The sequence below is a fragment of the Triplophysa rosa genome, linkage group LG2 (genome assembly GCF_024868665.1).
Source record: "Triplophysa rosa linkage group LG2, Trosa_1v2, whole genome shotgun sequence".
Classification (NCBI taxonomy): domain Eukaryota; kingdom Metazoa; phylum Chordata; class Actinopteri; order Cypriniformes; family Nemacheilidae; genus Triplophysa; species Triplophysa rosa.
Window position 1 is genome coordinate 5,795,651 of NC_079891.1, and position 12,528 is coordinate 5,808,178.

At 40.3% G+C, this 12,528-nt stretch overlaps 1 protein-coding gene across 1 annotated transcript in view; it reads right to left on the reverse strand.

Moving 5' to 3' along the window:
- LOC130564663 (LHFPL tetraspan subfamily member 7 protein) overlaps window positions 1–12,528 on the reverse strand; it is a 105,427-nt gene that overhangs the window by 60,533 nt on the left and 32,366 nt on the right. The gene's annotated exons all lie outside the window — the stretch shown is intronic.

Here is a 12,528-nt window from a genome sequence, read left to right on the forward strand (position 1 = left end):
AGTAAACTACTAAAACTCATAGATACTAGTGTTTTTGAGTCTTATCATAGTAAATATTTAAGTATACTACAGTATTTATAGTATTTACAAATGACTAAATGTAAATGTATTTGCTACAATTTATCCAATTACTACAGTTAATACAACAACATATTCTAGTGCAAAGTATAATACAGTTTACTATAGTAAATACAAAATGTTTCATCTAAATCTGTGATTTTTGTATAGATTTGAATTATATGGCACGGCATCGTGATACTACTTGGTATCGAGATACTTAAGCTGGTATAGTATTGTAAGACATGTTTATGGTACCGTGACAACCCTAATTACGAGTGCACAACGGGTTGATATTGTTCGAATGGTTCCGGTTCAGCTTGAAAAGATTGACTTTCCCCAAAGTCAAGGCAATGATCAAACCAAAGCATGTCGCCGATATACGATTGACAAGTATAACAAGAGGATGAAAAATGGAGAGAGCATACGTAGATCATGGCTGGTGTACTCAAAATCATCGGATTCAGTCTTTTGTTTTTGTTGTACATTATTTGGGATTAGTGATCACAGTATTACAAACATTTAGGATGTGGGAGCACCTTACACTCGCACTTAATGACCATGTAAGTTCAAATGCACATCGCACTTGTATGGATAGATGGCGCAAATTAGAAATGCATTTAAAAACGCACAGCTCTATGGACAGTACTTGCCAGGAAAAAAAACATTGGCACGATGTTATTGAACGGCTGATTTCTATAGTCTGTTTGCTTGCGGAACGAAACCTTGCTTTCCGTGGTCACACATCAACTCTTCATGAACCAGGAAATGGTAACTTTCTAGGCCTGGTAGAGCTACTCTTGCAGTATGACCCAGTGATGAGTGAGCACGTCAGAAGTACCAAAAACAAAGAAATTGCTGACCATTATCTGGGAAAAAACATACAGAACGAGCTAATCTCCTTAATGGGATACAGCACACTGGAGGCAATAATAGAGAAAGTGAAGCAAACAAATTCCTTCTCCATTATAATGGATTGTACCTCTGACGTCTCACATACAGAATCATCTCTCTTTGACACTGTGCATAGTTAGCTGTCAAGTCCATGTCTGCGCTACCGTGACGGAACACTTCCTCGGTTCCTACCAGTACATGACTCATCGGGAGCTGGACTGACAGATGTACTCCTAAAACACATTGGACATTTCAAAATGCAGAGGACAGGCGTATGACAATGGGAGCAACATGAGGGGCAAGAATTGTGGTGTGCAGCAGAGAGTAGGCTACTGGATATTAACAGCAAAGCATTATTTATGCAATGCGTTAGCCACACTCTAAACCTAATTATTGCTGATGCTTCGAAATCAACTGTCGAGTCCATGAGCTGTTTTAGTGCGCTACAACGCCTCTACACCCTATTCAGCTCGTCTTCACAGAGGTGGGACATTTTCAAACATCATGTCCCACAAATGACCCTTAAGGCCCTCTCCAATACACGCTGGGAGTGTTGCATTGAAAGTGTAAAGGTTTTGCGGTACCAGTTCTCTGAGATAGGTGATGCACTACATTCACTGGTAGATCACGCCGTTGAAAAGGGTGACAGTGAAACCACCAGCGCAGCCCGTGGCCTTGAACATGAGATAATGTCATGGAGATTTCTGCTGACCATCATCATCTGGTACAACATCCTTTATGAGGTAAATCACATCAGCAAGCTGCTTCAAAACCCGGAATAGGAATCGATGTATTAAAACGTGAGGTGGACTCAGCGCTAAAATTTCTCCATGAGTACAGAACTAACGGGTTTTCGTCTGCACAAACAGACGCCAGAGCCATTGCAGAAGAGATTGGATTACCAGTGACCTTTCCTGTTGTGAGAACACGCAAACCTAAACGACAGTTCCAGTATGAGTCACAACATGAGGATACCTTGACACCTGAGGAGTTGTTCAGAAGAAACGTTTTCCTCCCCTTGGAAGATTCCGCTGTTGTTGGCATCAAAGAGCGCTTTAAATTGATGGATTCATTTTATGACGTTTATGGATTTATTTAAGGATTGAAAGAAATGAAAAATGTCATACAAAATGGTACAGTTGATGAGAGTTGTAAAAATCATTGGCGATGTGGACGCAAAAGACCTTGATTGTGAGCTAAGAGCTGCGGTCCACTCTGACCCAGTTCAAGAGTCTACTACTGGCCTTCAACTATATGTACTTCAACGATGTGGTCGAATTGCACCCCAACCTGAGCATTCGCTCTACGACTTACGACTTTTAACCCATTGGGAACCCGCCTCGGAGAGTAGCAGAGCTGCCCTGACGGGATGAGCCAGGGAGATTGAGAGTAACAATGTGCCCGACCCCCCCGGCCAGGTCATTGCCGGCGGGTCGAAGCGGGATGCCGCCTGCCACGTCCCCCACCCAAGCCGGGCCCTTTTTAGGGCCGGGCGCCCACTCTCTCTCAAAAGAGCTTCTCTCTCTCCCGGCTTCCCTGCAGCACTCTCGATACGACAGTCTTCAGTCTCCAGGACGCCCACCCCCCCTCCCCGGTTGTTCCTGGGCGCGAGGTCGCGCCTTCCAGGACATTCCTGTCGGTCTTTAGTCCTGTTTATGTAACTTTGGTTAATGTTATACTCGTGTGGATTTACCGTTTGTTCCGTGGATGTTCTGTTTGTTGGATGATCCTGTTTGTTTCCTTGGATGTTTACCTGTTTGGATTACTTTGTTTTTGTGTATTTTTACACCATTTTGTTATTAAATCTTTATCACTCACCTCCTGTTCCTCGTGGATTCGTCTGTCATCAGTGAACGTTACATCTCTGTTCTTTAATTTCTTTGCTCTCAAGGCCTGCTCATTACGCTGTCCAAGGTGCTAGTTGGAGTCCGAGGGAACAAAGAAGGCGGAATTTTTTTTATCTTTGTGGTTGTAAAATATAGTTCCGTATTAGCAAATTTAATACACGATGGATGGACTTCATTTATAAATACGCGTTAAGATTTAAATGTGAAATGTGTGAAAAAATATAGCTAAACAAATTAAATCAATATATTAATAATAATAAATACATGATGGATGGACTTCATTTGTAAATATGAAATGCAAAATATTTCATTTGTAACTACAGGAATTATTTGCATCCAAAAAATCTATAACGTAATTCTAAAGTTGTAAAACTTTATTTTTTAGGTAAATCTTGTTTGCACAGAAATTAATTGCCTCGAGTTGATCTTTTCAGCTGATTTAACAAGCCTGAAACTGGAAAGCTGTTTTTCACAATGGCTGAATAAGCTGTTCAGACCTCCTACAGTGTCACTCTAGCTGTCAACACTAGCTGTCAGTCATCATCATCTTTGGTTCTAGTGCACATCAGGGTCACGTGTCATTCTGCTTTCACGATGACCAAAGCTGTCAAAGAGAAATAATACAGACAGATTGTTTAATGTCAATTCTTGGATGCAGAACAGAGCTTGTCATTTTTGGCTTCTGGTTATTTCTTACACAGAATGAATTTAAGCCAGAGATTCCCTTTTTGTGCACTTCAGCAGGTTCCAAGGGATCATTTGGAATGATTTAGATTTTTGTGAACAAGCTAAAATACCTAATGATGCATAATGTTTAATGTTTTTGAGCGGAGAAGAGATTTCATACATCAATGAAAAATCTGTTGCATCCCACAAATACTGCACTGTTATAAACGGTCCACTTGGATTTAATTTATACATTACTTTGTGTTAACTGTCTTTTTCTGGGATGGTTTCGGTGTGATTGTGATTGTAGACAAACAAACTCAGGTGTCCCATTAAAGGAAGAGGAAGCTACTTGGTGAGTCTGTTTTCTCCCACAATATTGATTTTGTTCATTTAAAGTGAATCATTACACTTATTGGCTCCCACTGGAATACAAAATTAGACTATATTAGGTTAATAGAAATAGAGGAGGAGTTGGAATGAAGAATCAGCAACAATAGGTGGGATCCTCGCAAGGCTCCTCCAATGTCTGTGCAGATATCCTACATATACTACATATATATAGTACAATATACTACAAAGAGACCAGGAGGACACCACAAGCACTTAAAATGTCTTCTCTCTCCAAAACTCTTCCCGTCATGAGGCGGCCATAAAATAACCGGTGCAGAAATGAGAAAAAGACTAGGCGCAGCATCGGAGGTGCAGGAATTTCTGCTGAGTCCCCCAGAGCATGAAAGATTTAGAGACACGCAGCAGTGAAGAACTCGCAGCCTGTTATTTATCGAGCTGTGTGCTGATACACGGTCAGCGGCAGAACCCTCATCACTCCAGCACTGCCATTAAAAGTTGCCAGTGCCAACACAGCTGCTGTAGAGAAACACTACAGAAACTTTCAGCATTTCCTCATAGGACACAGGAACTAAACATAGTTGTCTAAGCAGTGGTCTATACCCTTGCTGCACTACAAATTGCATACTTCCACTAAGAATGATAGCGATGGGAAACTGCATAGTTTTGCACATCGCATGCAGAAAGAAATGCAAAATAAATTTCCCTGTTGAAAAAAAACAGCATATGCTGGTCATGTGCTGGTCATTAGCTGTTATGAGCTGGTCCTGACCTAGGAGCTAGCTGCTTGGGACCAGCTTAGGACCAGCACATGACCAGCCTAAACCAGCTCGAAACAGCTACCTTGCTTCAAAACATACCTTACCAGCATATGCTGTTTTTTTTCAACAGGGTTGTCCAATAAAACCTTAAAATGTCAATGTATTGTCCATTTTGTACCACACTCCTCATATTCTGATAGTTTAATGTAACCTGAGGGGGCATAAAAAGCAAATATTGTCCAATTATACCCACCTGGACATCACTTTTGGCCACTATCCTTAGTTGTAATATCCTTATTCATGATAAATGGATAGTTACGTCCCTGGATGCTAATGCTAAACCGCCACAATCTCCTCTGTCATTGCAAAAGGGGTTGTGGGTAATATTAATCAGCTCCAAATGTCATGTATATCTGTATGCGTTTTGGGGTAATTTTGGTGAATTTGTTTGCGTTTTGTTATGGATGGAGAGATTAAATCCCCCTAACATTACCAAGTTCTCATCCATAAACATGTAGGGTGAGATAAATGCAACAGTTCCTACAATACACCCTGCCTTGAAGAGCTGCAGACACGACACAGATGTTGAGAGCGACGGCTTTCTCTCCACAACACAAGTAAGAGGGAAAACAGGCATTTTTGGGACAGAAGAGAACACATCTCTAACCGAAAGAGAGGAACAAGTCATGCATAAGAGACAAAACCAAGCAGAAAGGAACCAGAGGCAAGAGCAGAAAGAAAAGGCAGATGAGTAGACCAGACAAACAAATGAATGATGATTTAAGATGACGAACAGAAAATCTGAGGACACATTGAAAGAAGCAAAAGATACTGTGTTGTACAGCTTCCCAACAAAAGGATTATTTGAGACAATGAGAAGAAAGGAGAGGGATGGTAAAAACGATGCGCAGGAGACCGAAAGAGAGAGCGAGAGAGATGGTTTCCAGGCTCCCAATGCGGGCGAGCTCCAGGCAGCAGAAGTGAGATGTGACTGAATACATTACAGTCAAACAAGAGCAATGCATATCATAACTCACACGCCGCTCTCATCTGCCTTTCAATTCTTTCCTGCACACGTTCACACAAGCCAATTAGCCGTCCCGTAGTGGCAAAACATGAGCTGAGGAAGCTAATGGATCCAAACAGCTCCAATTCACACGGACCACTACAGGGCCGCGATCCGCAAGCTCCTCAGAGTGCACGAGTACGTACGCTGAGGACCTTTGCTGTGCGAAAGACAGACGCGTGCATGACGAAACATACCTGCAACATCCGAACCGCAAATGAGAAACAAATTACATCCATAGCTCAAAACTTTGAAAAAGAGCGAGGTGTGGGTGGCGGGGTTATGTTTGCGAGTGTGTCACAGCAAAGTGAGCCATCACTTTTCTCTCTCACACACATCCTGTGCACAGCGGGAGCAAACTTAATGAACATCTCAATATCACATGACCCTCGTTACCTTTATCTTGAATATATATGAACCAAGACCGCATCACTCCGGTCGCTTTGATATCTCAGTGAAGTCCGATGACAGTTTCGGGAAAAAGGTGAGTGACGGTTTATGAACAACTGACTGAAATGTGTACAACTGCGTTGCCGCTTCGAATAAAGGATACGATCAAATCATCCCTCAAGCACTGACCGCGGTCCTGTGGTGACGAAAGTCATAACCGGCCGTGCACTCATGTAGCCGTGTGCTTTTATTGGCCCAGGGGACAGCTGACACAGCAGGCTACTGTCGCTACAAACTCTTTTAAGAGTGATGGGGCAGTAAGCGAGGCAGTATGAGCAGAAATTCTCTTTGTTGTTTTTCTTTCAGCGAGACGAATCAAAAGAGGAAGATCAACAGAAGTGCGGGGAAAAAAGAGTGGGAGGAACAAAATGGTGCGAGAGAGAAATCTTCCAGGAGAGAGCGAGATAAGGCAAGGAAGAGAGAGAATAAGAGATGTGTTTTTGCAGCGAGACTGTAAATTATTAGTGTAGGAAAGCCAGCAATTACCACTAATAAGACCAATCCCAGCCCACTACCTCACATAACACAAATGTGTAGGACTGAAAACAGTGTATCGGCATGTGATAACGGTGGAGGATTAGCGTTATTGCAAAGAACCTCAGTTCGCCGTGATTGTTATGATTGTGGATAAAAACAACAGTGTTGATTTTTTTAAGCTGCTGTTTGCAATTTCGGCGCTGAACATAATCCCCCAAATAATCACAGTTTTCAATCAGGTTACTCAAACACTCACTCCGACGTCTATTGTTTGGGAGAGAGCAACAAACATTTATTGCAGAGCTACATGAGGAGTGTCAACTCGCATATTCAAGCACTATTTTGTAGTACAAACAGTGCAAGTGGGGAGTTCACACACTGTGTAATACAGACATGTAGTGCACTGCGAACTGTCTTTCGAAAAAGCATTGGACACTTTGGCCGTTTCTCAATGTGCGTACTTCAGCGATCTTGTGTCCTCGTGATCTCGCTCTACGGCATCGATAACCGTCACGTTTCCAATACACAAGAACAGAGAACTCATGAAAGTACCTGGATGTGTTCTCGATATCAAGGATGCATCGAATGCAGCCTTGCGCGCATAGAGAACCCATCCCAGAAGTCACTGCAGCGCGTCCATCCAAGTTCGTTCTTCCGAGGCTGCCTCGCAATGTAAGTTAACGGAATGTGCTAAATAACCCATCCAATAAATGTGTCTTGTTTTATTTCTATATGAATCAGTTGTATCTCCCCATGATTTATGTTAAGATTAAACATTTATATGAAGACAGACAAGTCTACTGTTACAGTAGGCCTATCCAAAAAGTTCAGATTAGTCAAAAATAGCGGGTCGAACATTAACTTACGACCCGGACAACACTATTTGAATAGCTCATATAGCAAGTAAATCAATGTTTAAGTCCAATGTCAATTTTTTTTAGGGTTGGTAGAATATACAGAACATATAAATTGCTGTATGAAATCAGTGAATCTGTTTACATGTAAAGTACCATAAAACACAGAAAAATCTAAAATCAGCTTTTCTTTCTTCAGTGTTGACAGCAATGAACCAGTAAATGTATAGTTTGCCCAAAAATGAAAATTCTCTTATAATTTACGCATCTTCATGCCGTATATTTGGGAAGGCAAAGGTGAGTAAATTATGAGAGAATTTGAATTCTTCAAGCAGTGAATGAAGATAATCACTGTCAAACTTCAAGTCATTTAGAACATTTGTTCCAAACAGAAGTAAAATCGAAATGTTCCTCTAGTTCACAGTGGACGGCGTGTTCTGCTCTGTGGCCGTATACATTTCATTTCACACAGGAGAGCAGACAGACATTCACTAGATGACTCGTAAACCACAAATAACATCTCCAGGAAAACAGATCACGCAATTCAATATGTCCGTCACGGCCAGCGAGACACTGAAAACATCTTACATCATTTATCATTCCTTTTCTCTTTACAGTTTTCAGTCAAGGTGAATTCCAACAGACCTTGTACAAGTTCAGCATCGAGAAATTGCATAAATCTGATCAATGACTCAACAAAAAAGCATAGGGGAGGTCACCGGCACATCCAATTTTCTCAGCTCACTTCTAAAATCAATTTCCTCCGTTTGCTCCTCAACAAATTACTTCTGCGATCTCCATATGTGCGGCGTATCATCAGGCTAACAATCGTGCGGGCATACGCATGCTGATGAATCAGTGCGTGGCATAAGGTCCTGTTGTTTGTTGTGAATAAGTGTGAAAGTTGCCATCATCACATTTAATGCAACTCCGCTATCATTTCCTCTACATAAAACCATGATTATACTCCCAACGGTTCTTACATTTCACATCAGCAAACAAACACTCTCTCCTTTGATCTCTACGTCCGTATTTTAGCCATAAAAATAACTCAGAGGACAAAGCAAATCCAACACAGTGTAAAACGTCTTATTGTGTTGAGTTTTCAAATCAGTGTGATTTTATTGTAATGTTGTTATAATGTTGACAGAATGCCAGACTCTTGAATGACACTGAGATGCTTATGAGATGGTTTATATTGCACGTGCTGCGGCATCAGCGCTAAAGTGACTATTTAAGGCAAATTTGCATTGATTTACATTGTAGTGTGGACAGTTAATCTGCATACAGGAAATAACAAAGAGACAAAGGGGAGACAAGCAGGATGCTGAAAAATTGGTTACATCAACATTTTATCTTGGTCAAAGACCAGAGCGGCATCTGCATGATTGTATCATCTCACATATTCAAATGAATGGACAAGCAAAAGACATTAGACCATATCAAAACAATGCAGTCAAGATATTCAAAGAAAATACTCTTCCTTGTTGATCTCATGACCACTGCATTTCACAAGTCTGCATTTGAAGTCAAAGTCAAGATTAGGGCAAATCTAAGGGTACGTTTACATGACATCGATGTAATAAAAAAAACAAAAGTTTCCACAAAAGTATTTCAGCAGTTTAGACGGAGACGATAGCGTTCTAAAAAACTAGCACTTTGAGACCCGTTTTTAATGATTTACGTTTTCCGACCGTCCCCCTTTTCATGTAAACGTGTTTTGGTACAGCCAAAACACATAAAAAGTTTTCCGTTTTTTGTTGAAAACGTTGGCATGTAAAACGGCCCCTAAGTCTTGCAATTTAAGTTTTCATCTCTGCAGCGCAGTCTGTCTGTCACTCACACACACATCACACAGCCTTTAATTCTTACATTTTCTGTGGTTTACTTCAATCTGACAGTCTGGCACAAAATAATATCTGCTCATACTTATTCAATGGAATGATGAGAACTTTTATTCAGTAAACAGCGCATAAAACATTTAAACTCAAACTTGAAATGTCTTTTAGCCTCAAGCAAACACACTGAAACTTTATAGGCTTATTAGTTTTTAAACTTTATCCCACTCCTGCAAAAAAGAAAACTTTTTCAAAACAGTTTCCTCTAACGCGCCTCGTTTTTTGCGGGGCATATTTGTTCTAGAAAGCTTGTTTACAGCATCTATCTGAGCTGAGGTTGATTACAAGTGTCTTCTTTACGCTTGAAAATATCCCTCTTAAAACGCACCGAGAATATCAATGCAGTCTGTTAGAGTCTGTGGCATTTTACGTTTCCCATTATTACAATACGGTAATATCATTGCTTTCTAATTAGAACAGGGAAATATATCAGCACAAGGCACTTACTTACTGTGGTTAAAATTATTTACGGTTTCTCTGGATAGACTGAATAAAACCAAGCGTTTAAATGTATTCAGTATTCCCACTGCCAATAAAACTCCTTTTCAAGGCCTCAAAATGATAGAGGACATGCTGAGAATCAATGTCTCTTTCACGTTTATCTGGCATATAAACATAATGTTTATGAAGCTTTCGGCATGAGTGCTTGTTGCAGCTTTCGTGCGAGTATTAATAAAATGCGCAGGATGGTGTTGTTTATAGGAGCAGTTGCCTGTTGAATGAAGGCCAGTCCCACATACGACGCACAGGCATCCATGAACCGGTGACCTGTGTTAAGGAGCTGTAATTGTGTTTTTAACGCTGCCACTAAATCTCTGAGTGCCCGAACTGTGCCATCACAAAGCTCTGGTGATGGCCGTCACCTAGCAACCGCCACCAAGTGCAAACACTTATTTCTTTATTTATTAATTTAGCTATTGTGATGGATGCGCTTTGCAACAAAGTGCTTTCAGATGGATGGGCAGTTGAGTCTGAAAATTCTGCGTATTCAGAAAATATATGCATAATCACGGCAGGGTAAAGTAGACGGTGTGGAAAATCAGTACAAGCAAACAAAATCATGTGTCACATTCTCCTGCCTTACTGGTTTTGCATGGTTTCTGGATGATAGTTTATAGTAAATGGCTGGTTCAAACTGGTCTAGATAGGATGAAATACTAGCTAAGGTCAAAATGGTTCACAACCTTGGATTATTTGTTTTTGGTAGACCACCACTGACCAGTAACATACCAGTTCCAAAAAACAGCTTCACCAACTGGCACAACCTGTATTTTCAAAGTTATATGTCATGTAAAATCATTATTTCTTCGAGCCCAACAAAAAAGTGAATAAAACACTTCAAATATGATGTTAGACAACACTACAGGTCTCAAATGGGACGGCTAAGCTCCAGTGTGTATTGCATGATATCAAAGGGGGATGTGGGAGTGGGCGCACAAGCTATAGAGGGTCTCTGCGTCTACATGAAGATTCTTGCTGTCAAATGCTTTAAAATGGATAGTTCACCCCGAAATAAAAATGTCATCATTTACTCACCCTCTTGTAATTTTAAACCTGTATGACTTTCTTTCTTCTGCAAAACACAAAAGAAGATATTTCGAAGATTGTTGGTAACCAAAAACCGTTGGTGCCCATTGACTTCTATTGTGTGGACACAAAACCAATGCAAGTCAATGGGGACCAACATTTTTTCTTTTACCGACATTTTTCCAAATATGTTTTATTTGCGTTCTGCAGAACAAAGAAAGCCATAAAGATTTGGGATGTCAAAAGGGTTCAGTAAATGATGATAGAATTTTCATTTTGGGGTGAACTATCCCTTTAACATAGAAGATGAGAGCAGCGAAATTTGAAGCGTTCTTCAAGGTAAAGGGTAGGAAAGAGATGTGGTTGGGTTTTCCAGTCAAAACCAGACTTTTGACCAGAGGCATAAAGTCAGCTAAACATCACAGCTAATCCTGACCAAGAACTGTCCATTTATTTCAGGACATCTAATCCAGTGGTATCTGTCCAGTCAGATTTTGATATTTTTTAGTGCCATTCAATAAAAAAGTTTACTTCAAAATCTGAGTGGAAAAGAAAGGTGTGTTCAAGCATACATGTTTCTATTTGACTTGCTACTAGGTGTCTCATTTGAAACTTTGGCAAATCCAGACAAAAGTTCTTCCTTATAAATGCTTCTAGCAGTTGCCTGGAGACTACATTTGTATGACGTTCTTGCCAGTTTTAAGGCGTACTTGTGTACCTTACTCTTGGAAATTCTGCAAAAGTCAGACAAACAGATCGGAACTGGCGGATTTTAGAAAGCTCAAGCGTCAAAAGCTGAAATCTGATAAAAGAAGAACGCAGGTTTTTATTTTAGAGCAACAAAATCATGTATACCACATACTGTACCGTCCGGGGTAAGATTATAACTAATTTAAGGAAGAACAAATTACTGGATTTGGCAAAGACAAATTTTCACATCTCAGGCTTTTATGTGAGACACTAACTACCAAATTGACTAAATATCTACAAGCAGAACTGTTGTATTGTTTTGTTTTTAATATCTTTCCTTTTTCATTCATTGGGCAGATAATTATAAACATTATTTTAATAAATTATTACTTCATTACATACAATTTTTTGTATAATCGTTCACAGAGAATGGCACAAAATTCCATACAATTTTCTTATACAACAGTGTATTATAACCCCACCCCTAAACAGCATAAAACAATGAACTCTGATTGGTTCGTTTACATCCAACAGGTCTCCTCGTCTTAAGGTGGGATGTTCTTGGCCAGAAAAAACAGTAATGTAGACCAGTGGTTCCCAAACTTTTTGAAAGCAAGGCACCCCTTATAGTGTTTTTTTTCCCATGGCACCACAACCCTGATTTAACTAAATGTACATGCGTACATACATATATAAAATTAAGTCTAGATGAGCAAACAACAAATGAAGTATAAACAGCTGCATGAATTTATGTTGGTGTTTTGATATATTTTAAAATATATGATGTAAAATATTATTTTTAATTGTTACTGGAAAAAAGCTGAGATTCGGCGGCACACCCCTAGCCAGTTGTCACGGCACCCCAGGGTGCCCCACTTTGGGAACCACTGATGTAGACCGCACTTCACCCTGTAAGTCTGTTTACAGCAGTCAGTTTACCATCTTCCTCTTCAATCTTTACATTCTGCATCTTACAGCTACTGGTCAGTG